This window comes from Notamacropus eugenii, chromosome 4 (genome assembly GCF_028372415.1).
Source record: "Notamacropus eugenii isolate mMacEug1 chromosome 4, mMacEug1.pri_v2, whole genome shotgun sequence".
NCBI lineage: Eukaryota > Metazoa > Chordata > Mammalia > Diprotodontia > Macropodidae > Notamacropus > Notamacropus eugenii.
This window is the reverse complement of record NC_092875.1, coordinates 459,110,141-459,135,395: the sequence shown is the minus strand read 5'-3', so window position 1 is coordinate 459,135,395 and position 25,255 is coordinate 459,110,141.

Below are 25,255 nucleotides of genomic sequence, written 5' to 3'. Positions count from 1 at the left end.
TTGGTTTTTATTAATTTTTCTTTGAAATTTCTTATAAATCTCTTTGGAATAGGACGTTTTATTTTATTTTATTTTATTTTATTCATTTTGTAATTCCTTTACAGATAATTCTATTTCTTTTTGGATGAATGAACTATTTACAATATCGATTGGATGTTGTTAAGCATTTGTTGTCATTAGTTTGGTTGTTATTGAGAGTGATGTTTTATTTCCTTCATAGTCTCCATTTTATTTATTCATAACTCTACATGTTAGTTTCTGATACTTATATTTGATTTCTTTTGGTTTTATTAAGATTTCATCTTGTTCTTTTTAAAAATGTTTTCTACCATTTTCTTCATAATCAAATTAAACATTTATCAATTTTGTTACTCTTCTTAAAATAGTTATCTTTTGGGGTTTTTAAAAAATTAACTCTATAGACTTTATGATCTCTGCACATTTTCAAGAACTATCACCAATGCTAGTTATCATAATTTCCCTGTTTTTATCTAATTTTTCAGGATTTCTTCATTTGTGCTTATTTTGAGTTTACTTGTTGGCTTTCTAATTTTCAAATGTATATTTTATTCAATAATTTTCTCTTATTTTATTTTGTTCCAGTGCTTTTAGGGATATAATTTTTCTTTTGCGTGCTTTCCTTGCCTCCCAGGAATTTTGGTATATTCCCTCAAAATTAACATCATTGTTACCTTATTATCAATTGTTTAAATTTATTCTTAATTTTAATTGTTTTAATTTATTCTTAAATTATATGTTATATAAATGATAAATATAAAACAAAACTAATTTAATTTATTCTTAAGTTTGTTACTTATGATTTTATTTATTTCATGATTTTATTCATTTATTTTATTATTTATTTATAATTTTATTTAAATTTCCACTTAGATGGATGTGTGTGTGTGTGTGTGTGTGTGTGTGTGTGTGTGAGTCCCTGGGTTGATTAGTATTTTATTTGAAAGAGGATGGAGACCTTTCATTGAACAACACAGGTAACATTGGAGTCACCAGGCAGGGGCTACCTCCTTGGCCCAGGGCTCTCCTCCTCTCCCTCTCTGTGGTCACCATCAGTCCCCAGGCCCAGGATGCACATTGGGCTCAGTCAGAGGTGCAGCAGGTCACCACAGTGCTTTTTCATTCTGTTTAGCTCTTCAACCTGTGTATCTGCAAGCATCACCTTCTGCTGAACATTGATAACTTTGGCTCCTAGTTCTGTGAAGGCCTTCTTCCAGTCCAGGCACATGGGGGCAGCCATCTTGGTTTGAGCTCTGACTAAACAGGATGTTTCTAGTGTATTTGCCTTTTTACATTTATCCACAATTTTTCTGTATATACATCCCTATTTTTTAAAAATCTTGTGCTACTGGATAATATTTATATTTTTTCATCATCCCTTCAGAAGGTGCTAAAAGTCTTTTAGCTTTAAATTCTCCATTTGTTCTATTCTATATTCCCCCCTTTTTCATTTTTTCCATTATATTGGTCCAATGATGAGAGGGTTATTAAAATTACCTACTAATAGTACGTTGCTTTCCCTTTCTTTGTCAATTCGGTTATTTGGTCCTTCATGAATTTAGATCCTCTATTTGGAGCATAACGTTTATTATTGGCATTGGTTTGTTTTCTGTGGATCGTTTAAATATAATATAAAAAATTTAAGTATAATATAATAATAAGTATAATATAAATATAATATAATAATATAATATAAGTTTATTTCCTCTTACGTTATGACTTTCTATTTTTTTTTTCATTTTTACTTTGTCAGATTGCAGTATTTCAACCCTTGATTTTTTGGATTCACCTGATGCTCAGTAAATTCCTCCCTCTGTGTCTCATTTTGATTTTATGTATGTCTATGCTTTTTATACATATTTATTCTAAGTAACAGATTGTAGGCTTTTGTTTCCTTATTCAATCTGTCTCTCTCTTGTTTTATGGGATTATTGAATACATTCACATCTGAAGTCATTAGAGTTAGATTTATCTTCCTTAATTTGTGTCTCTAATATCTTTTTTTTAAAATTAGTATTTTTTTAAATTGCCCTTTCTCTTTTAAGTTAATAACTTTGATCCTATTGACTGGTGAGTCCCTGACCAGAGTCACCATTTGCTGAGGAGCCGTGGCAAGGCTGCTTACTTGGTTCCCAGTTCAGCTCATTCTCTGGGCTGTACCACCTCCCCACCAGCTGCCTAGCCAACTAGGGATGACTCCATCCTTAGACCTGTTGGTTGAGTGGTGAGTCTCCAACTGAGATTACCATTTATTGAGGAAACTCAACTATGCTCACTCATTTCAATTCCAGATCAACTTATTCTCTAGACTTAATACCTTCTCTCTGACTGGCTTGCCCCATGCCTGTGCCCTTTCCCAATCCTCATACCCATTTTCCAGCTCTACTTTTTGCTTTGTCTTCCCTTATTAGAATGTAAGATCCTTGAGAGTAGGAAACATCTTATTTTCTTATATTTGTGTTCCCAGTGCTGGGCATATCGCAAATGCTTAATAAATTATTTATTTATCAGTCTACTATTAGTTTTGCTTCATCTACACTGATGCAGCTCTATTCCTAGAGACTTATTTCACCTGTCTAATTCCCTCCACCCCAATTTAGTATTCCTATCTTTCAGAGGTATCAATTCATGGTGGACATAAGGATAGATGTTACCCCCTGTCCCAAATCATATCTTCCCAATCTATTTCCTTCCCTCCTCATGCTCATGTTACTTCCCTTTACCATGTGATCTCATCTTTGGGTCATGTACTCCCATCCTTCTCTGTTCTGATTCTATTTAGGAGGTCTGATGTCCTTTCTCCTGAAGTTGGATATTGTCTAAGGAGGTTCAACACTGTCTCAGAGAAAATAGTTGGAAAGTTTATTTTTTGGTGGTGATTGAGCACATACCCACCATACCCACCCTTGACACTTTTGAAGAGTGACTTGTCAGGATTTGGGAACTAGATATCCATTTGCAATATGATTCTGGTAAGACTGCTCCTATAGATTCACCTAGTCTACTGTATTGCATAATCATTTAAGGCAGGAGACATTCTTCCTCTATCTTTTTGATCCACTTATATTTTTTAACAGTGTCTTTTATAAAACAGGCTTTTAATAAAGGCTTGCTGAATGCAATAATGAATATACTTATGGTAACTTTTGTCATTATGTATTTTGTCAATCAATGACTACTAATAGCATATTTAGTTTTATAAGAGGACCCATGAAATTTATTGTTGCTAAAAGGGGGATCATATTTGAAAAGCCTGGAAACCACTGATAATAGTGGAAAGTGTGGTGATCTTGGAGTCAGAGTAAATGAGTTCAAGTCCTGATTCCAACATATGCCTGTATACTTAGGAAAGTCTCTTTATTTCTCTGAGTCCATTTCTTCATCCATGAAATTCAGAGACCTCTACCAGATAACTTCTAAGGTCCTTTCCATCTCTGATATCCTTTGATCTCATGAACCCTTGGGCGCTATCTAATTGTAAATGATAGCTCTTCCTCTAGGAGTTATGTTGAGAAAATCAGTGTGGTTAGTCATTTGTAATTTGAAAAGGAAAACTGGGCTGCTTGGCATTCAACATGGGAAAACTATTATTCTTTGGTGCATGGGATACTTTTGCCCAAATGTGATGATTCTGTGTGCTGTCATTAAATACTAGAAGAACTGGGAATATGGTAGAAATTATTTGAGTAATTAATTACACTTTAACGTTTTAGGTCATTATACTTTTGGAAAACTCAGAGCAAGTAAAAATCAAGGATAAGGTCCCATTGTGGTCAGTGCTGCTCGCTGACTTAAAGGGACAGTAAGTTTAATTCTAGAACCTGTTTTATAAAGAATTCATCCTATGACTTTGGGACAGCTGTTTTACCTTCGTATCATTATTTTTTTTATTCTCATTTTGATCTGTCTCTTGAAGTTGTGAAATACAAGTAATTGATAACCCAGAAATGATTTGTAAAATCTAAAATTCCTACATTAGGTAGTTAGTATAAAATAATGGTGCTAATATCCCTTGTACATATTTTACTTTCTATTTAAAATCTCCATCAAAGTCATAAAGTGAGTTACTTAAGTACATACATAGACAAAAAAAGATGAGTATAAGTACATTTAAAAAAAAACCCCAAACAACCTTAAAATATTCCTGAGAATCAGGAAATTAGGAAATTCAGGGGAAAATGCATTTATTCCCCAGTTTAAAGGTGTCATCCATTATAATAAGATAATGTTATCATGTTATAGAGTTGGGGGGGAGAACATATTCCTGGTTGTCAGAAGATGTGGATTGTGGACCCAGTCCTACCACTCACTGGCTATGTAAATATAGACAAGTTACTTAATCTTTCTGGGTCTTGGTTCCCTTATCTACAAAATTAGGAAGTTGGATTCAGTCACCTTGAGAATTCTTTTAAGCTCCAAGATTCTCCAAATTATTTAAACAGAGAAAATATTAGGCTGCATCATCTTTTGTAATTCTTGTAGGACAAATTCCTACCCAAAGCCCAGAAGTGTCTTTTTGTCATTAGAAATCCAATTCAATTCAAACGTGTACTCTTCAAGGGACCCCCAAGTATAGGAAACTAGACAAGATCCTGCACATAATAGATCTCTAATCTGTATTTAGACTTGGTGTGCAGAGTTTTTGTGCACTGGAAGCTACAAGAAATCTTGTAGTCCAATTCCATATTTAAAAAAAAATGAAGACCATGGCTTGTAGGTTAGATTGAGTGATCACTAGGATTCTAAATCTTGTAAGTCTGTCTCTTTTCCATACTTTTATAAGATCTTGTGAGATTGATCTCCACTTTTTATACCCGCTGGATTGTTACCTGGCTACCTGGAAGGCTAGGTAAAAAGGTTTTACTTTTTCTCTTGTGCATTATTTCTGAATAGTGGAAGCAAAGAGAGTGGAGAGGGACTCTCTCCGACACATAGATTATAAGCAGAATCTGGAGTTGGATTTCATCAGTGCCTATCTCCTTTGAGATCTGACAAGCCCAGTATGCATCCCCAGTTTCATTCCTCTTCCCATTACAGACCAGAGGTTCTTCTCAGAGTGCTCTAGACAACTGCTATGCATAGACATGAGAAGCCTCAACCGGCCCCAGCCTGGCATAATGGAACACCGAGAAGACATACAAACTCACAAGCTGAGATAACAGTGGACAACATGATTTCAAGAGTTTTGCAGCCCTACTCAAGCTTTATGCCTGTAATTCACATATTTCACACTTTGGTCCCCACAAGAAATCCAAGACATGTGTCTAGGTCAACCACAGATCACCAGTGCCCCAGGCATCTCTGCTCTGGCCTTTTCAGTTGCTGTGCTAATTGCTCTCAGTGGAAGTATCGGTGAGTGAAAAGGGCCCTGGCTGCTGCTTGAGGGATCACTGCTGAGACTATTCTCTCCCTCTTCCACTCCAACCACCCCCATTACCTGGAATTGCATGATGGGAATATCTTTTGAATGCTGTTTGCTTCCTTTTTAGCTGCTGCCCATGTCTCCTTAACCCTATGGAACTGAAACCACTGACACTAGAGACTGTGTAGTGAAATCTACATCTTCAAATCATTTATAAAAATGTCAAGTAAAAAACCACTTTTGTATTTGGGCATAAAGATCATTTATTCTCACTCTACTTTTTGTTCTCTCTAAATGAATTTCTAATCTGTGACAAAACAGGGTCTCAATTCTGCGCTGTCTCAATTTAAGAACAAAGGAAAACAAAACACACTTTGTTGTAAAACCCTGACAAACTTAAAAAACAAACAAAACTACATTGGTCCTTCCTTATCTGCATGATTATTTTCTTACCCAAAGAAATGAGTAAAAATGCTAGTAGATGAGTCAGACATGATGTCCTTTTGTAGAAACTTATTTTATCTTTCAGATAGTAAACCTTTTGGGACAGGGGCTTGCTTTTATCACCATAGTCCCTCTTGAATGACATCATTGGTGCTACCATAGATAAATAAGATACAGCAAACAGAGGACTGCCTCATTTATTTTTACTCAGCCAAGAACTGATAACCTGAAGTCTCATTCTTTGGCCCTAGGAATTCATCCTTCCTCCTCAGATAATAAGGCCATTCACAGCTGGAAGTTAGACCTGACCATGTCTTGCTGTTCCTTGTGTTTGCTGATAAAGCGGCTCAGAGTGTTGTGAATCTGAGTGCCCAGGATACCAAAAGAGCAGTCGATGTCTGGAGGGGGGTGAGTTTCTCTCAGTTTCTCTCTCTCATCTGCCTGCTGAGTTCCTGCCCCAGGCATCACAGCTTTGTTTCCTTAAGCAACAGGCCAGAACGACTACATCATCAGAGTTCTAGTCCTAGAGATCAGCCCTGCCAGGTACCTCCATTACTTTTGTGCACAAAGAGGGGAGAGGAGCGTAGTATTTGCACCAAAGGGAAGGACCCATAAGCCAAACTTGTGTAGTGTTGTCAAGGTCAATTCTTGTCCTCCAAACCTCCCCCTCCCTTCTTAACTTTTTTAGCTCATAAATAAATAGTATTTGTGAAAAGGAGGCAGCATAGTACATACTTAGTAAGGACCCTGGTTCTGGAGGACCTGGGCACCTAGGTACCAATCCTACTTCTAGGAAATTTGGCAAGTCATTTGAACTCTCTGGGCCTCGATTTCTTCATCTGTAAAATCAAGGACATTAGAATAAATGGCTTCTGATCCTATAAGAACAGGCTCATCCTTTTGTGTGACTCCTTTTCCTTATCTCTCTTTGCCTTCCCATTTCTTTAGTCAATGAGTTAAAGGAATTTAATCAGTTTGGTAATTTTTAATAAAGAAGATTTGAGATGAAAAATTCATATTTCTTTTTTGTTAGTCTATGGGCTTTAAGTCTTCATAATAGAATTATTCACAAATACATTCCTTCTTTGTTTGATATTCTTTCCTGTAGCTTTGCTAAGAAATTAATAAGGGTATGAATAAAATTTCAGTTTATTGACACTTTATTTTGTCTATATCTGGAAGCCTGTCAGAAAGTAGAAATGCCCCCCTCCCTGCCTTGGAGAAATTCTTGTCCTCTCTTAATATGGCAAGAAGCATTTTTTCTTCAAGAGCTTCAGAGTTTTAGTGACTAGTTCTTACCATAAGAAGCAAATGTCTTATTTACACAGACCTAGAACTAACTAACCCAGAATATAACGTCTCATCAACAGCCAGCATCCACAGGGACTTTGATTTCTTGCCACTTTCTAGTGTTGCTATTTTCCAAATACATAATGAGTTTAGCCTTTACTGGCTACATCTCTGCCCACTTTCATATGCTCAATATTTTCTATATATGGTGGTGTGATGTAAAAAAATAAACAACGCTCCCTAATCATAATGTCAGCACTCCTTACCATTCATTTAAAACAAAAACAAAACAAAATTAAAAACAAAACCTGGGAAATTCATTCACTTTCTTTTTTGTATCAGTACAATTAAATATAATGAAAGACATTTATATTATCCTTTTTGTCCCATATTTGAGGTAAAAGAAATTAATCTAAAATTTTGTAAAAGGTGAACATGTATCATAATGCTTGAGGACAATAGAATATAATCTCCTAGAGGGCAGGAACTCTCTTCAGTTTTGTTTTTGTATTCCCCAGTCCCAAGAATGCAATAGTGCATGTATTAGGTATTGAAGAAGTGCTTGCGTTGCTTCATGATTTCCTGAGTCAATCTGTAAACGTTCATTAAGTGCCTGCTATGTTCCACATACTGTACCAAGCTATAGGAGTGCAGATAAGAAAATGGGAAACAAGTGACCTCAAGGGGACTTACAGAGAGAAGATAACACATACCCATAAGCTGAAAAGGGTGAGAGAAAAGATGCCCAGTGCTGGGCCATGGTGGAGTCCAATCCAAGGAGCGCAGCTGGTGGGAAATGAAAGGGGAAGAGTATAAGAGCTTTGAAGAAAAGGAGATGTCTTTCAATCTCCTTCGAGAGAAGATGTCTGAGGTTCCAAACTTCCCTTAAAATGGACTACATACACACACACCCACACACCTACAGAAAAGCACACCACACAGAGACATTGGACATTGTAGAAATGTAGAGGAAACTGGTTATTTAATCAATCCATGAGTTCCAGTTTGCCTCCCTAGAAACATCAGAAAATTTTCCTTTGGGTGAGACTGAAGCCTCTCTGTGAGTTGATCTGAGATCTCATCTTGCTCCTGTCAAATTAGCTCATGAACTCTTGCATATTTTCTGGTATGTTCTAATACTATCTAATAATATTCTAATCACATATGTACATATACATATGTGTGTGTATATATAAAGATCTATGCATACATATTTGTACACATATACATTATACATACACATATACATACAGATATACACATGTACACGCATACACATACATATATCATATATGCATGCACACATACATTTCCTTTTGATTTCTATTTGCTTGGATTTCCTCCCTGTTCATTATTTATAATTGTCTTCTGTGTAACTCGTCTTTGGTGGGAAGGAATCAACCTTTTAAGCATAAGCTTTGAGCAATCATCACTTTTTTAAAGATAAGGGCCAGGAAAGTAGCTTTATTCTGAACCTATGTACTCCTACACCAGCTGTATTTAAGCAAGGCAGATTCTAATGGAGTACCCCTCACTCAAAGACTGGAGAATATAGTGGTTAGCCTTGTGTGCCTCCTGCTCTCTTTGAGTCCAGAATTGAAATCTCTCTTGGAGAGGAAAGACCAACATTCAAGAGCTATGTATTGATGACTTCTGTGAGCTGCATTTAGACAGCCTAGTTGGGCATTTGTGTCTAACATTGGAAGCACAAACACATCATAGTCACAACATAACACTTTTATCAATGAGGTCGTCACATTCAATAACTATTAGACTAATACGAAATAATATCTTCTTAGATATTCACCTATTTTCACAAGAAATCAATTGAAATCATAGAGAAAACATAAGTAGAAAGAAATTCTAACTTTTGACTTATTTTTCCTAAGGGGCTTCAGTGGGGATTTCTGTTTCCACATGGGGTTTAACTTTTTTCTCAATTGGTATTATATCTTGGATCCAGCTGACATCATTGGACCCCACCAGTCTGTTTCTATTATCCCTCCATCCTGCCCTAGTCTCCCACCTACAGACTCACAAGAGTCTAAGGTCCAGGCACAGCAGCATAACTCTGTGCAGCTAGAAAATAGGAAATAGAATTTTCATGAAAAGAATAGCTATGATTGGAACCAAACGAACTGTATTGGGATCCCAAACCAACAATTAAGCTGTAAGACAATGAAGTGCCTGTCCTCTCCTGGGATTATCATCTGCAAAATAGAGGTAATGACACTTGCACCATGTACCTAAGTCAATCAGCCCATCAACGAGCATTTTTTAAACTCCTGCTGTGTGACAGGCTTTGCTCTAGGCACCGAGAATATGAAAAGACTGTAAAGGGGAAAACATGTGTTCATAGGTATGTATATAAAATTAAATATAAGTTTACTTGAGAAGATGAGCACTAGTAGGTGGGAGATAAGGGAAAGTCTTCATGTGGAAAGTGGAACTTGAGCTGAGCCTTGATGGAAACTATGGATTCTGAGAGACAGGGATAAGGAAGGAGAGTTTTTTATGCATAGAGGTAGAAGATGAAATGTTAGTTTTAAGGAACAGTGGGAAAGACATTTTGGCCAGACCATAGTGTTCATGAAGGGGTGAAAGGTGGAATATTGGTATGTTGTGTGGACAGCACATTGTAAACCTTTATGGACTACAGAAATGTGAGTTATTATTTTAGAGTTGTATGTCATTTTAGGATGGGTTTGCATTATTTGAAAAAAACACCCCAACCAAGTAGAAATGATTTTCTTTTGCTTTTTTTTATGTATTTTAAAGAATATGCAACCATAGGATTGCAGATTTAGAACTAGAAGGGACCTCCAAGGTCTCCTAGTCCAAACTTTTTTTGTTTAATGGATGAGGAAACAAGTTCAGAAAAGATGACTGACTTGCCCATGGTCATAAAGACAACAGTGGCAGAGCCAGAATTAAAACCGAAGTCATCTGATTTTAATTCCACTGTGCTTTCCTTTGTTCCAAACTGCCTTTAATACTTTCAGAGTAAACAGCAAGAATCTCTTGCCTGATAATAATCAACCAGTCTTTAAGCTGGGGAATGTTTATGAATCACAACATATGTTTGGGTAAAATAAATTTGTTTATATACTCAGGGATAGTGTCATAATGTGTCTTTGCTAAAGCTGTTTCACATGAAAATGTAACAGTGAATTACATGATTAAAAAAGTCAATTTTATATATTATATTTATATAATATATTTTATAAGTATTATTGTATTTATATAAGTATTATTCTATATTTTCATCTAAATTGAAGTTGTATATATAAACAAAAAAGGCAAGCAGAATTAAACATTTACCAGATGAATTTATTATGCTATCAAAAATATCTAAGTCCTTTCATTGAGGACATTAGATATCTTGAGTGTCCTGATAAAGTTTTGGTATCCAGTGCTCGTATTCTACATTTCACTTTGCATGCCTAAGCCCAGTTCTATGGACATATCCAAAAAAGCATCCTGATTCCATCATCTTGCTGTCAAGATGTGGATAGACATTGACCATGGCCAACATGGGACTTGATTTGCTTAACCATAAAGATTTATGAAGAAAGATTGATTTTTCTTCTTTGTTTGGCACAAAGCATGGAAGAAAAGGAAAATAAATTCTTACTGATTGATAAAATCACATCAAATCTTGAAGACTCAAAGAAAAGAAAAACACTTGGATTTTGAGTCATAGAACTTGATCCTGACTGAACTGTTACTCACCTTTTTTCTTATAGTAGCAACAATTTTATTCTCCCATAAATGTTTCTAATAAGAAAATAAAAATTATCTTTGCTATTCTTCTGCTTAATTCAACAAACACATAATTTATGGTTTTGGATTAAAAGGTGTATATAAAGCTGCCCTTTCTTCTTATCTTTGAGAGAATTCAAGCCCTTTGAGGGCAAAAGATATTTTATTTCTGTCTTTGTATTCCCAGAGCCCATCATAACTCTTTGTACATAGTAGACATCATATAAATATTTGTGGAAAGGAATGATCAGTGTGACATTGGAAAGTAAACACCTCTGTGCCTCAGTTTTCTCACTCTCATGGTAGAGAGGATGGGTCCTGGAACCAGGAAGATGTGTGTAAGACTTGCTTTGGACGCATTCTAAATTGTGACTTTGGGCTGGTAACTTAGCTTCTCAGTGCTCCAGACAACTAAGACGTAAAGCTTCAGACTAGTTGTTGATGTTTTGGGGTAAGGTTATTCCTACACTGAGTTCTCCACGTTTTAGAAGGAGGTAGAAGAAGGAACTTTGTCAATAAAGTGGAAGCCCTTTCAACATCAAAATCTATTATCCTATCAAAGCAGCAACTGTTTCTCTCCTAATACCTAAGATATTTATTTACTCAATGCTTGTGATTAATCATATCCCTATAGCTCAAAAGAACTCAGTAAGAGTTGTTTGGATGTCTATAGTAACAATTATTTTTGAAGAAGTTAATGACTAAAACATTATTGGCACTAATTTGATTACAGAAGGGAAAGTGCTCATAAAATTTTTTTTGTAAATGATACTGAACTGGAAGCTAAAGATACTTGCTCTAGTTAACTCCCTCAAATAAGCCAGTTTTCTGTATAATTTACTTCTTTTTCATCTATCAAATGAAGATATGAATACCTCTCTTATTCAGGGTTATCATAAATATAAGAGAACATAAAATATAAAAAACATAAAAGAGCTTTACCCAGGAATGAGGGACAAGGTCAATATGGTTACTGGAAGTTAAGAAGAGGAGCAAACAGGCCTAGGACATGGTATGGGCTCCAATCATGCAGCACGCAGCGGAGGAATGAAAACCAATAGAGCAGTGGTAGAAATAGAACTGAGATTATTCGGATATGTTGAAACTGTTTTCTTCTTTCTTTCTTTTCTGTGTGCGTGCGTGCATGCGTGCGTGCTGTGTGTGTGTGTGTGTGTGTGTGTGTGTGTGTGTGTGTCTGGGATGGATAGGTAATTCCTTGGTTCCAGCCAGTGGGCTGCTGTGTCAGCATTTATTTATAAAAGGAACATCTAAAAAAAGGAAGGAACACAGGGGGAAAAAACCCACTGAGGATTTAGGACAGGAAAGAAGGAACGCAAGAAAAACAAACCAGACAAAAGGAGGAAAGGGGAAAAAGAGGATATTGTTGAGTTTTCTTCTTTAAAGACTGGATGTGGGGGGTGCACAAAAGGAAAAATGAAAATAGATACCTTCTGATATGGGAGGAGGAAATCAGGAGATTTTCATTCTCCATTCAAGATACTATTTTGTTATGAGGATCTATTTCTATAACATTTCAAGGTTCACTGATTCACATTTCAGACAACAATCCTGCGATGTAGGTAGTATAAGTCTCTTATCCTCATTTTACAGATGAAGAGTTCCAGTGAGGTAATGTGATTTACCTATGGACACACAACTCACAGGTAACAGAGCTAGGACTTAAAATCCTGTTTTCTGGCTCCAAATCGAATTCTCTCTCTCTCTCACCATATCAAATCTGCCAAGGAAGAGATAGCTAATAATAATAGCTAGTATTTATAGAACAAGTTAGGGTAGCATTTTACATATTTCATTTCATTTGGTCTTCCAAACAATTCTGTGAAGTAAATGCTCTTATCATCCCCCTTTTATAGATGAGGAAATTGAGGATGAGAAAGGATAAGGGACTTGACCAGAGTCCCAAAGCTAGCATGTACCTGAGGCAAGATTTGAACTCAGGTCTTACTGTCCACTTTTCTATCTGTTGTGCCATTTAGTTTCCCTGTACCATTTAGTTGCCATTATTATTAATTCTATTACGATTAAGGCTAGATATATTCAAATAGTAGGGAAAAAGGAGTTTGATATGAATTTCATGTCATCATACCGGTTGGATTCAACAGGGACTTTGTATTAATTCCACCAATATTTACGTGCTCGCCCTGTCCAAGTACTAAGCTAAGTATTAGGAATACAAAGAGAAAAACTAGTCTAATATCTGTCTTCAAAAATTTATCCTGGTAAGAGGAGTATAGGGAGGGAAGGGAGATTCAATATACACACAAACAAGTTTAAGTCCAAGTAGACTCTGAAAAAGAGATTCAGATAAAGGGATTCAGGCCTTTTGAGGAAGGAAAGAACACTTCATGTGAGAAGATCAAAGGTCACCAGGGCAACAAGTGATGGGAGAACTTTATGTGTAACCCACAGGCAGGATCAAAGTCTTTGTTCATTCTCTTTAGGAATTAAATAGAAGACAAAGGAAATGCTGTATGTGACTTGGTGAAAAAGGTATTTTGATACAATTTGGGGTCTAGCCATAGGAATACAAGCAAGAAATAAAATTGTACTAAGGGAATGCTGGCTTAACTACATGCCAGATGTTTTTCATTTAAGCATGAAGAAAGGTTACAATGGGTATTGAGGCAGCATACAAGTCACAGAGGTGACTTGAAGAATCATCTGAACACAACGTGCAGTCATGAAAAGTGTTTGAGGAGTGGTGATCAAGGACACCGAAGTGTTTTCCATTAAAAATGAATTGTATGTGACCTCTGTGATGAGGGAGGGCATCCTGGATAAAATGTTCAAAAACCTAAAGAGAAAATAAATAGAGGTGGGTCAACTTGGGGGGCCTGGAATGAAAGTGGAAGACAAAATCTTGAGCTTGTAATGTGTGTCCAAATGAATGCAAGTGATTTACTTGGGGCTGCAAGGAAAGTAGGAATCAAGAGAGGTCTTTAGAAAGAGTTGGAGAAAATAAGGAGGATGAATTCATATTTTAGTGGGAGGAGGAAAAGAAAGAAAATACACGAAATAGCTAAGAATGAAGAAGAGGTACATCAGGAAAACAGCAGGGAGAAAAGAAAATGAGGAGCTCTTATTTAGGAGACAGTTTTGAGGTTCATGGGGGAGGGAAGAATGGAAAGAGGCAGCAAGAGCATTTGAGAAATTAATGATGCAAAAGACCAAAGAAAATAAGAACTGGCAGACTGTTGATGGAATGCAACTTCTCAAAGAAGGAAAAATCAAGGATAAAGACAAGAATTCAGAAACACAAAGGGGAAAAGAGAAGAGGGAGGTCAAAGGAAGCCTTGAGGGACTAAATAAAATCACACAACATGAATAAAGCATCACTTGAAGTGGGAAGATATAATAGAAGCAGCACATGAGTACAGAGGATAGAGGTCTAGTTTCTAGAGCTTCATATAATTTTATAACTATGAACAAGACGGAAGAGAGAAATGTGTGACAAATAAAGGGACTGAGCTGGAAGCTCTTTACCTCTGTCAGAACCTGAAGTGAGCTCTCTAGGGGTCAGCTATTTGTTTAATGAACTTTGCATTTGAAAGATATATTTGATCTGGGTTAGAAAATGCAGAATTGTAGAGGTGACTTTGAAAGGTGAAGAGATTTGTGAATATATGCCTATTTAAACAAATAAGAAAGGGAAAATCCTTTTGATACATGGCACTTCCCTTCATCCAGTAAGAAAGGTAATGAAAAAAGAATTTCAGTTGCAACTGGAACATATAGAACAGGCTTAGAGGTGACCCACAGTTATTTCAAACACGTAAGATCTGTTCTCCCTTTGATCTGGAAGTGCCTTCCAATGATGCAGATGATAATAGCCTATATACTTGCCTCTTCTGTGGGTGTCTTGTCCATGCCCTCCTTTAAATTTGTTATAAGTGGGGTGTATGGGGTTAGACCAATATCCTGCATCATATATTATGAAAAGTCCTAAATAGATACATGACCTGGATTTTAAAAAAATCATACCGTAAACAAATTAGAGGAGCATGGAAGGAGATAACTGCCACAGCTATGTACACTGAACACATTATTTAAACTAGCACCCTTTTCAGGCCTTCTTATCTACTTTTGGTGTTTACCTGTCACTCAACTCTCACCTATGGTTCCAAGAAGTTGTAGAACACGCAGTGGCCACACCCTGGTAAGCCATTTCAGCCAATGGGCTAAACCAGATTGAGGGTAACTGACAGGCCTCAAGCCCATTGTTGAGTTAAGGGGATGTTTACCCCAAACACATTAAAGCTTCTGGTAGCAACTTTTTTCCAGTTGCTGAGAAGGTGGCTGAAGCAGGTGCTGTGATACACTTAGGGCTTGGTCAGATATCAAAGGTACCAAAATCATCCACTGCATCCTGGGCTACTGCCAATCATCTTGACTTTTGCCTTACCACTGGACTTTGGATGACTCTGGAAGAGAGGTTGAGGCTGATGACTTTGTGCAACTTTGTGCAACTCTGCCTAACTTAAATCCAACTCACGCACAGTCACCTTGTGATATCATTGGTCCTCTTGGAAAACAGAAAACAAACAAACATCCTGTCCACTCGTTATTTTGGAGGTTTGCTTCCTTTTCTCCTGACATTGCTAAGGAAAAGTGAAACATTATGCCTATACAACTTGTTTCTCACAATTTCCCTTCAACCAACTCTTATTCTCTTCCCATCACATAGTTTCTCTATAGTAGCTTTTGTTCATTTTTTGGAGTTCCTCATTAACTATTGCAGCCTGCCTACACCTATCATGTTCTTCTTTGTTGCCCTTGGTGTAATGTTCCTTTTAAAAAAATTCTTCAGAGACTTTATATTCCATGCTTTGGTTCCATATAGTGATGCAAGTAGAATATTGTATTAATATTTAATTATGTTTTAAAACTACAGATCTTTGATTTCATGGGAAGCTTGGGATTATTAAAGGTGTACTGTCTATCCTAGATATACACATTGATGGGCAAACTTTATAAAGACTCCTATAAGTGATTTCTGAAGGAAAGGAAGACAGTAAAAGTGTAGAAAATAATCTTACAGCTTATTAATACACAAGAAAAGCAATAGTGTAGAGAGATGGGACCAAAATAGGGTCATGCTATTTGATCACAGTTTGTAGAATAATTTGGGTAAAAATACTCAAAAGGCCATTGAGAAGGAGCAGTTCAATGGGTGGGAGGAAACCCAAGAGAGCAGTAGTACAAAATCTTAGAGAGAAAAGAGTCTCCAGAAAGACGGGGTAGCCAACTGGGTCAGATACTGCAGAGAGGTCAAGAAGAATGAAGCTATGAAGTGCCAAATCTGATGGCCTTTTCTTAATTTTCATTCTTCTTAACCTCTCTGGCTCCGTTCTGGTCCTATCTCTCTCCAACTCCTGGCAGCCCCAACATCAATACACCTTACAAAATGCCCCAAACAAGTGCTCCTATTGTAGTCATTGCAGAAGTCAAGATAAATACAGCAGCTGGGCAATTCCGGCTTTGTCATAGGAGCTTTGTAACAGGCCTGAGACCTGCATAGTCTGTGACATCCAGTAAGGATCCATTAAGACCCGAGAATAAAATACTGATACTAGTTGGGGTCTGTGCAAGATGAAAGAGGTAGAGAAGAGACCCACAGTAAAGCAAAGTAATAAAGTATCATAGTATTTAATAAACCCATGGACATTAACTACAGAATTAAGAGCTTACTATCAGACCAAAATTGTTGGGAAAATTGGATAGCAGTGTGGTAGAAATTAGACTTAGACCAGTATCCCACATCATATATTATGAAAAGTCCTAAATAGATACATAACCTGGCTTTTAAAAACATCATACCATAAACAAATTAGAGGAGCATGGAAGGAGATAACTGTCACAGCTATGTACACTGAGCACATTATTTAAACTTTAAAACTTCGGATCCCACCAATGCGGATACTCCTTCCTGCAGTGCAGATAACAAGCCATTCAGGCCTTTCCCCCTGGGGTGAATCATGCCCATATTTTCCAATATTTTCTTCTCAGGTGTCCCCCCGAATACACTGGGTACCCTCTGTAAGGTCTCTTAATATTGCTTGCATACTGATCAAGTATGCAGACTGCCCATCCTTCCCTATATGTTTACCTCACTTCCTTACTTAGTTATATATTTCTTTGATGTATTTTTCACTGCTTCTTAAATGCAATTCATTATTGGTATTTTTCTGTGACTCTGTTATATTCATGCATATCTTTTCATTGTCCTTTGTATGACCTTCAATTAGAACTCTTTTTCACTGTGATATTTCATGGTTCGTAGCCACATGGGATCCCTAGAAAAAATGGCAGTATTAAAATGATGAATTCTTGACTCAGGGAGAAACTTGAACTTATTGAGAACATGGCACAATTTCCCTAATGCCATACATCTAGCTTTCTTCTTTGTATTCAGCTCAAGGCTGAGCTCGTGGTTCATCTGCAAGCATCTGTGCCACATACCATAGTCTGGACAGTAGGCATTATCTACTTGAGTTTTCCTGAGTGGATCCTCAGGTCAAACTTTTTGAGTGACTGTGGGATCACATTTGGGGGATTGTGCAGCGTTCTGGAGCTTGATACCTACCAACATCTGACATCCATCTTCAGTTTGGCCACTCTTAGACATCTTGCGTGATAGTACAGATGCCCATCTCTATCCCTAGTTTATATTTCACTTGATATTAACAATGAAGGGATTTCTACCCAAAGTTCTCTCTGTTATTTCATCTTTCACATGATCTTTAAACATGCATAGAAGTCATCTTTCTGGCAGGGTATCCTCAATACACCATTTTGTTCTACCAAGTAGCTATTTGTAATAATTCTATCAAATTATTATACACAGGCAAATATTCTACTAAATAATTTTTGTAATTAACAAACAATGGACACTTTGGTACTTAAATCAATTATGTGACCCTAAATATATCACCTACCTTAGGCATCATGTGTTAAAGCCCATTGGGCTCCATTTTCATCAAATGTGCATCAAATGTCACAGATATGTTTCTGTGTTACTCTCACAAGGAATTTGTAGAGATGAGAAAGCAGTATGGTAGGTAAACTCCTGAAATGTGAGATTATAGTAAATATGACTAACATTTATGTACTCACAGAGTAAATGAAGAGAGAAAATAAGGAGAAAAAATAGGTGAGAACAGGCTGCCCAAGTATTCCTTCATTGTATGTAGGGTTCATAGACCCTCTCATAAGCAGATAAAGACCTGATTTATGAGAAGCAACATGGTAAGGGCACTAACTCTGGAGACCCAGATACAAATTCTTCCTCCTAGGCTTACTAACTGTGTGATCTTGGACAAATAGCCCTAATTTCGGACCTCAGTTTTCTCATAAAATAAGAGGGTTGGACTTGATGATCTCTGAAATACCTTTCAGTTCTACAACCATGATCCTATGAAGACAGAAGCAAGTCTTAAAGATGAAAAAGAGTTAGCAATATACTTACTCACTAGTCTGAAAGAAATCCAGATGACAATCTGGCAATGATGGTATCGACACATAAACTGAAGATAAAAAAAAAAAAGAATATGCTAGAGAAACTGAAGCATAACTCAATAAATCCAAGTTTAATCCATATCAATGGAAGAAAAGAGGAAGGCAATGTGATAATATGATGATGTCAAAATAGAAGCTGAACCACTAGTCATTTTTGTTATTCAAATTGGAGGTGAAGATTTTTAGTTATTTAAATGGTGTCCAACTCTCCATGACCCTTTTTAGGGTTTTCTTGGTGAAGATACTGGAGTCATTTGTCGTTTCCTTCTCCAGTTAATTTTACAGATGAGGAAACTGAGGCAAACAGGGTTAAGTGACTTGCCCAGGGTCACACAGCCAGTACCAAGTGGTTTTGATGATTGCTGCTTTATAATACAATTTAACAACTTTTGGTATTTTTATGTGTAATCTAATCAGGTCCATACTTCTTACTGCAAGAATTGAAGTATTTCTGATTTTATTTCTACAGCTTCTCCACTCACTGATACATGCTGCAGTCCCTCCCCAAGGTTTATTGATGGTTTTTGACAGCAGCTGAGTTATTTTCTTATTTAATGGATCAGACATTGGACCTGGAGTCCCAAACATCTACATTCACATCCTTCTTAGAGCCATAGTAAACTTGGGGCCCTGGGGAATTCACTTAAATTTTCTATTCTTTGGTTTCTTCATCTGTAAAATGAGGGATTTGGATTCAGTGAACTCTAACATCCTTTCCAGTATGAACTCTACAATTCCCTGTACATTTCTGCCAAGAGGTAAGAAACACCTGAAGCCTTTCCCATTTCGTAGAAGGTTCTGGAGCATATGCTTCACTGCTGCAGCCTTTATGAGCTCAGGGTCACTTCCATGCTGTGATGAGGCATTGTAGGAGGATTTAGCTACCTCTCATCTTTATTTTAATGTCCACGTAGAACAGAGTAGTCCTTAATTTCAGTCAGAGATTTGGGTCATAAGACTGACTTTTATAACTCACTATCCAACTTATTTATTTATTGACAAGGCAATTGGGGTTAAGTGACTTGTGCAGGGTCACACAGCTAGTAAGTGTCAAGTGCCTGAGGCCTGATTTGAATTCAGATCCCCCTTACTCCAAGGCCAGTGCTCATTCATTGTGCTACCTAGGTGCCTCTACATAATTTAATTTTTACATCCTTAACAGTCCTTGGCTTGAGAACTTTTAACTCACAGGGTCATGACAAGTCCTCCATCACAAGGATGCATGCACACATAGACATCCACACAAATTTAATTATAAAATAAGTGTTCATTGATCATGGCTAGTCTTTGTTCTTCTTAAGCTTTCTTAGGAGTCATCTCTGTTGTTTGAGGCTCCCACTGGTAAGATCACATACCCATTTTAATGAGAAACATATATAATTAATGCAGAAAAAAACAGATTCCAGGAGTTGCTTGAATAGTTTTACGTTTTTTTAAATTACTCTCCATCCAATATGTTTATTTTCCCTCCCACATTCTTTATTTTAATTTCATGATTTCCTTGGGGCATGGAGGTATTATCTCTTTTTGCCTCCCAAATGAACACCAAGAATCCTCAATGGTCCAGACTTCATTTTGACATTTTGTTTTAATAATTTCTCCAGAACAGCTTCCATTTTATTCTTCCCTTCCAAGATATAGGGGGGATTCTCAGTCATGGATGCCATCTATGATCCTGTTCAAAAATTCCTGTGATTCTTTATTATATAGGAATAGCTACAGTTTGGAATTTTTAAAGCACATTATCCATTCAGACTGCATAATTGCCCCTGGGAATATTGAATATCTATTATATGGGAAGTAAGGGAAAGACTAGGTGAGAACTGCCCATATTGCTTTGTCACAAAAAGAGACAAATTAGTACATTAGCAAATATCTCACTTAATTTCTGCTGGTTAGTTTTTTTTTCACTTTAGCACTTAAAACAAAATTTTGTCAAATAGTACGTGATTTTTTTTCCTTTCGGTAGACACATTGTGATAAATACATCATCAGTCTGAATCTGTGAACTTCATTTTATTGTTCAGTAAAACTTGGGACCTTTGCTAAATGCAAAGGGATTATTTCTTTCCATTTTTCAACTTTATATATTTAGGAACATATTTATAATTCATAGGCTCCCAAAAGAACATGAATTGACTTGTTTGCTCAACTGGTTTCTTTCTTGTCACGTTCTTTCATCTCCCTCATAAATTTAATGACCTTAATAATTTATATTTTATTTAACAAAGGGACTTCTGTGGCATTTGATTTCTGACTGTAATTAATGGGCTGGGAACTTGGTCCAGGTTGAGTTTTAGTAGGTAGCCAAGGGCATAATAGCCATTTTGACTAATTAGGACGATTATTTTAACCAACTTGACACGCATACATATATATATATGTGCACATATGTATGTGCATGTGCACATGTACATGAGTTTGCACACATTCATAGAAACATGAATACATAGTTATATCCATAGATATATAGTCTCCCTTTTGAAAGGAAGTACAGTCTAAATAACAGTCACTCTCTGACAATACAGCATTTCAGATGTATTGGAAAGGGACATGCAAATATATACATACTTGTATTACATACATATGTATATATTTATATATAGACACATACATACAAGTATATATGTGTATGTGTGTATATCTATCTATCTATCATCTATCTATCTATCTATCTATCTATCTATCTATCTATCTATCTATCTATCTATCTACCCATATACACAACTGTAGTACATGTGTATGAGAAGCAGAGAGAGAGAGAGCGAGAGAGAGAGATACAATTTTGAGTTTATAAATTGTAGAGTAGGTAAAAACCTACATTGTCTGAAGGAGTTTCTTCTCTATGAAAATGATCAAACCAATGATCTAGAAATGTGTAGCAGTTGTCGATTTGCACTGAAGTAAGGTAACTGTTCTACAGCTTATAGTCTTGGTGCTCTCCCCCCTGCCCCATTCTCTCTTGTCTATCTTTCTCTCATCACACATATACTATAAGATGTAGAACAAGGATGTTTTTTGAAGAGAAAAAATAAAGCCTAAACTATTACAGGTGACTCAGTTTCAGCCCTGTAATGTTTTCTCGGATGCTACATTATATTTCTGGTTTCTATAGTTTACAAATTTTTGTCGTTGGGTGGCTTCTGTAGTTGCCCTTTCAGATTTCTCATATAAGACATTCATAATTGGAATGATTCATTCTTAAGCATTTCCCTATGAAGAGATTGAAGGAGTATTTATTCTGTTTACTTCTTTCTTTTGCAGAAACCTTTTACTTACAAGTTATTTTTTGACTGTGTCGTGATGTAGCATATAGGAGATACATGACATGAACTGTAATTATGTTTTCCAAAGCTACTTTATAGGCTATTTTGTTACAAAGGAATATTATTAAGAGTAAGGAGTCATCCATAATTCATAAGTGGCATTTAAACTTAACAATGGGTGGGAACATCTCATTTGAATGGGGTGATCTAGATATGTGTCACAGTGTTCTTTTGAAGAGGATTACAACAACCTTTGATTACAGGAATTCAATAGACATGATGCCTTTTGAAATGAGTAATCAATAGCTGACTACATAGTGCTGCCATCTGTGTTTCAAGGAAAAAGATCTATTCAGTGAAACCTAGCCAATATCTAGATTAGACCCTCATTAGCTTTTTTCTAGGTAGTTTACTAGTCTCTTAGTGACATCTTTTTGGAAAAAAAGGTGGGATTACGAACGTTGAGCAGGTGAAGCTTCACCTCTAATGATTTGTAGGTAGATCTGGAGTCAGAGGAACCAAACATAAAGTCTGCCCTGGCTCCTGCTGCCTGAATGACCTTGACTAAGTCTTTTCACTGTTCTGGGCCTCCGTTTCCTTATCTGGGAAAGGAGGATGTTGGTCTTGATAATCTTTACGGTCCCTTCTTTAGTCTTGCTGTGCTGTGTGTATGAACGTTACATGTGCATCATCTCATTCATCCCCTTGGGGAAGCACTCTTCTGTTTTGTTGTATACGTTTGAAAACCCTAATTTCAAAAATGGAGCAAATTATTTGATGTCTATCCTTTCCATTCTAACTCGAAGTTGGCATAATAAATAGAAGGAAGACTTCATCTTCCTGAGTTCAAATCTGGCTTCAGACCCTGGGCAAGTCTCTTAACCCTGTTTGCCTCCATTTCTTATCTGTAAAATTAAGCTGGAGAAGGAAATGGTAAACTACTTCAGTACTTTTTCCAAGAAAACCCCAAATGGTGTCAAGAAGAGTGGGACATAATTGAAATGACTGAACAATGGCAAAACTCAAAAGATATAGATCCTTTTACTTCATGAGTACTTCACTTGTCTTAGGGAAGGCATGTCTAAACTGAAGCATGGGAAAGAGGCTTTGGAAGGATATCCAAAAGAAATTCTCCTTTATTAAATAAATATGTAATTCAAGAAATGAGTTTTGCTTTTGAGAACTATACTTTTACAATGCTTCTGACTTGAACTTAGCTTTAAGAAGAACAGTTAAACTCATTTCTTTTTCCATCATTCCAAACCTTTTTGGAATGCAGGCCTTGTGCCACCATTTTCCGCCTGAGGTTGAGGAGCACCTGAGGGTGAATGATCTTATTCCAAGGCAAGATGCATCTGGGTGTTCTCTCCTAACAGCTGCATTCTGAAAAGGAACACACTCATTCATTCATTAATTTACCAATTGGGAGGACTCACTGGCCCTGTTAAGTTGCTCTCCTGCTATGGTCCCTAAACATAATCACTAATTTTCTGGAAGTGCGCCTGTAATACTTAGACTGAATTGGCCCAGGGCCTCTCTTGAAGTCAAGTCCAGCTAGGCAGCAAGAGCCAGTTCACAAATCCCCACCCACAGTTGTTCAGCTGTAGCCATAGATCCCAACACACTCAGCTGTTTCTCTTGAAACATGCTACAAAGAAAGAGGAAGCCAAAGTTTAGCTGGTGATAAAGACCTGTTGGCTCGGGAAGAAAAATATAAGAATGAGGAGTGGCTCCATTCCAACTCTTGGGAATTATACTGTTTTCCTCGATGTTCCATGATGAAAAACAAAATTCAGATTGTACTCCTCTGGGAAATTAAGCAAATTTTTGGGTATATCAAGCCCATTCAGAAAAGTGCTAATTATTTTCTTTGTGCTATCAAAGGCTTTCTCTCTCTCTCTCTCTCTTTCTCTTCTAATTTTGGAGGTGTACAATTTCTTTTGAAATTTTAACACTTAAACACTTTCTCTGGGAGAGCTTTGGGCTGTTTAGGCTGGTACATTCCATTATTCTTAGAAAAAATACTGCTTTCTTACAGGCCTAAAAGTAGCTGAAACATATAGAATGCCTTGTACATGATATCATTTGATCCACAGAGCAACCATATGGATGAGTAAACCTATGTGCCAAGAAATCAAATGACTTTCCCAAGGGCACATTTAATAATTCCCAGAATCAGTCCTTGCAAATCAATTAGACTTCCCACTATGCTATTTTGGATTTTTATAAATTTTGTAGAAAGAGTATCTATCTATCTATCTGCCTATCTATCTGCCTATCTATCTATCTATCTATCTATCTATCTATCTATCTATCTATCTATCTATCTATCTATCTATCTGTCCGTCCGTCTGTCTGTCTGTCTGTCACCTGTTCACATTCACAATTATGATTATTAACTGTATATTTCCCTTCATCCTACTTTCCCCTGTCCTTCTCTCTTTTTCATTTTATCACCCCTCCTCAAAAGTCTGGTTTTTTAATTTAATTTAATGTTTTCCCATTTATTTATGTAATTTTAGTTTTAAGCATTTATTTCCACAAAATTTTGAGTTCCAAATTTTCTCCCCATCTCTCCCCTCCTCCCACCCCAAAACACTGCGCATTCTGATTGCCCCTTCCCCCAATTTACCCTCCCTTCTGGCATCCCTCCATTCCATCATCCTCATCTTCTCTCTTTTCTTGTAGGGCAAGACAGATTTTTACACCCTATTACCTGTATTTCTTATTTCCCAGTTACATGCAAAAACAATTCTGAACATTTGTTCCTAAAATTTTGACTTCCAACTTCTTTCCCTTCCTCCTCTCCACCCATCCCCACTGAGAAGGCAAGCAATATAGGCTATATATGTGTAGTTTTGCTAGACTTCCATAATAGTCATGTTGTGAAAGATTACCTATATTTCTGTCCATCCTATCCTGCCACTCCATTTATTCTATTTTCTCTTTTCACCTTATCCCTCTCCTAAAGTGTTTACTTCTAATTACACCCCTCTTCTGATTTGCCCTCCTTTCTATCATCCCCCTATACCCGACTTATCCCCTTCTCCCCTACTTTCCTGTAGTGTAAGATAGATTTTCATACCAAATAGATTATGCATGTTATTCCCTCCCTAAACCAAATGTGATGAGATTAAGTTTCCCTTTTTCCCTCTCACCTTCCCCTTTTCTCCTCCATTGAAAAAAGCTTTCTCTTGCCTTTTTCATGAGAGGCAATTTAGCCTCTTCTATTTCTCCCTTTCTCTTCCCAATATATTCCTCTCTCACCGCTTAATTTTATTTATTTAGATATCATCCCTTCCTATTCAATTCAACCTGTGCCGTGTGTGTGTGTGTGTGTGTGTGTGTGTGTGTATAACTTCTCCAACTACCCAAATACTGAGTAAAAGTTTCAAGAGTTACAAATATTATCTTTCCATGTAGGAATGTAAACAGTTCAACTTTTGTAAGTCCCTTATAATTTCTCTTTCCTGTTTACCTTTTCATGCTTCTCTTAATTCTTGTGTTTGAAAGTCAGATTTTCTATTCAGCTCTGGTCTTTTCATCAAGAATACTTGAAAGTCCTCTATTTCATTGA